The following is a 3283-nucleotide window of genomic DNA, read 5'->3' as shown; positions in this document are numbered from 1 at the left end:
AATGGAGTACATCACATTTCACGTGAGAGGTGAAGCCCCACAAACGAAGTGTGGTGAAGCATGGGAATAATTGTACTAAGTGTTGGGAAATCACTGGTACAAAAGTTATGAACAATACTTTTGTTTTGATCATGAAGCCAAAAATATTCACATCTATACTATTATATAAAAATCTAATGGTGTCTTTCTGTATGTGTATTACTAATAGGTGTAAAAACTACTGAACCAACTGGGCTTAGATTTTACAAAAATATAGCTAACATACCAAGGACCATTATAGGACTATTCACATTTCGATACTGACCGTAGGCTTTGCCCCTTTGGCTTTAAAAGTTCTGAGCTGAGGATTTTAAAAGTAAATATTGATTGGTCTCCATGGCTGTGAATAGAACACTAATAATGTTTGTTTACATTGCTTTGACATTTCAATGTTAACAAGGAGAACTGCTAAATTGCATATTGCACAATTTAAGACAGCTGATACAAAGAAGTTAAATATAATATTTTCCATAACTATGAGGTAGGTTTATTTTAATCTAACGTTTTATCATGGATTATTTATTCTAAAACTGTCAATGATTATAAAAAAAAGATTCTATAACCGTTGCTGTAAAAACTCCGGCTCTGCTTTGGATTTTTTAAAGCGTCTCAGTTATGAAAATAATGTTATTGTTATGTTTTCATGGAAACAGTATAACAATTACAATGTATAGATGTTTTGTATGAATTTTGGAGGCTACTTTAAATAAATTCGAACTGCTTAACATGTGTTGGATGAACTTAACATAACTTGCACATCACATTGTTTTTTATATGTATATTTAGGTAAATTTAGTTATTGTGTTCTAAAATCTGTTGTATATGTGTAAGTATATTTAATTTTCAAATGGTAATACAAAATACTCTTATTTTATCTTAACATAGCTTTCAGTTCACATTTATTTTATTTGATAAATTTATTATTTGTGTTTTGCCACACCACTGATAAAATTAAACCAAGGAAAATATCATAAAACTAAGCAGTACACAGTGTTCTTTTGTTTCTAAAATCAATTTAATATCTGTTACTATGTTTACTTAATGGTAAGTGTGAAAATTTAAAGGCAATGGACGATGGAACTGATTCAAAGAACTAGTTTGTATATTAAGTTGTTTGTTGATATTTTTGTAGAGTAGAATCAGAGATGCAATGAAACATATACAGTATTTGCTATTACATTTTTTAGTCCTCGACGCTTTGATAATCATATTAGTTTTGTCTGCTGTCTTTAATGATAAATTATTTGTTTAAAATTTTGTATAGTATAGATATAGTTTCTTTAATATTTCAAAAGACTGTATTGATAAGGCACAACAATATTTCTAAAGTTTATAACAGCTGACTTAGTTTTGCTAATGATTTGTTGTGAGTGAGGAAACTGAAGATGGAAGGATTTGATATTTAATACGAAGAAGAGTAAAATTTAAAAAAGGTCCATTTAAATTAAATAATTAGTATTTTTGCAACTTCAAAATTGAAATTTAAAATTTAAACTATAAATAAAAAGATATGTAATTAAGGGAGATGAAGGTAAATCGTATGTGAAAGTGTTATTCAAAGATTTGGTCAGTTTTTTTCATATCAGCCTACACAAGATTTAAAATTAATCAAAACCAAAATGGTGGTATCCACTACTTACCAGATTCAAAAGTCATAACTTAAACGTTTCTATTAAGGCCATAAAAGTTGAGTTTTGTTTCTAAAAGCGTTGGCGGATGTGTAACTATTAGGCCTATATGCAACAGTTGTAAAGATTAAAATGTTTCTATTTTGTGTCCTCTTCCCGTTGCAAAGCACGGGTACAACAGCTAGTACAGAATAACAGATGACAAGAAAATTAAAACCATAATAGTCCTAGTTAAAATTTTTTCAATTTAAAAAACCAAATAGGTTTTAGCAACCTACAACATAAGAAATAACAGTTAAAGGTTATGTTTATTGTGCAGTAAACACACACTTGAGTCGAGGAGTCAAAAATTGTCCATTGTTGTTGACCGCCAGGCTAAACAGTGGTTGTCCTAGCACCGGTCAGCAAAAACTAGCCGACTCTTAAAGTAAAAACACAGCAAAACTAACCCATGCTTATTTCATTTCTGTTTACATTTTGTGTTGTTGAACAGTAAAAACAGCTGATTTAAACTACTATAAATGAGTGGTAAAGAACTATTAGTCCGCATTTTGGGAAAATTTTGACGTTAATTCAGAGCAAGGGAAAGTAAATTTAGAGAGAGGGAAATCTGCTAATTGTTTTTCCCTTGCTCTAGAGCTTGGGAAACTTTACCTTCTTTGATATTAGCAGTCATCGCTAATAGCTATATTCTGTGCAAAGTGATGACATTTATTTCAATAGACATTTTCATTTTGCATTCCTTAACTTGATAAGGATTTTTTTATTTATTTATTATTATTTTATGGCCAGCATTGGACCACTTAAGTCAATATAATGGTTAGATTCCTTTTAAATTCTGTCTCTTCTTCTTGTCCGCCTAATACTTCTTCATTCTTTCCGACCGTTGTTTTCTTTCTTCTTCCAAAACCACTCTTCCTTGTCTCTGATTGTTTGCTCCTATTGGCAGGATGATATTTTTTCTTTGAGTACTGCAAGCGCCTCTGATTTATTTTCCAAATCTTCTAATGATATTTTCAACCTTCTCATGTCCTCCTTAATCTCTGTAATCCACCTAAAGTCACTCTTGCTATTCCACAACTTGTCAATTATTTTCTTGCTTATTCTATTTTCCGGTGTCCTTAAAAGATGTCCAATGAATGAAATTCTTTTCTTTTTAATTATACTTGTCAATGGCTCTATTTCCTTATTATTAGAGGCCAGTCTCCAAACTCCATCTTTTTGATATTTTTTGTTTATACATGTTCTGATGATTCTTCTTTCTATTTTTACTATTTTATCTATTGCTACAGTGTTAGTTGTTTTAAATATAGTTTCACTTGCATATGTTATTTGTGGAAGTATTATTTATTATTATTATTGTATTGCATATGTTATTTAGACCTATGCTCTGGGCTATTTCCTGAAGTGATTTTATTTGTTGCTTGGTTTCTTGGATGTTATTAGCTAGAAGAGCCAGATCGTCAGCAAATCCTAAAAAGTTTAACTTTTTTTATACTTCCATTTGGCTATTGCCATGACGGCGGTAGACTCATAAATACCTTGGAATACTTCCCTAACAAAGTACAGCAAAGTCAGTATCACAATCTCTAGGTTGTATTAACAGAATAACACCA

This window comes from Macrosteles quadrilineatus, unplaced genomic scaffold (assembly GCF_028750875.1).
Source record: "Macrosteles quadrilineatus isolate MER2022 unplaced genomic scaffold, UCM_ALF_1.0 Scaffold_3__2_contigs__length_128488019, whole genome shotgun sequence".
In the NCBI taxonomy this organism is placed as follows: domain Eukaryota; kingdom Metazoa; phylum Arthropoda; class Insecta; order Hemiptera; family Cicadellidae; genus Macrosteles; species Macrosteles quadrilineatus.
This window is presented reverse-complemented; position numbering follows the sequence as displayed.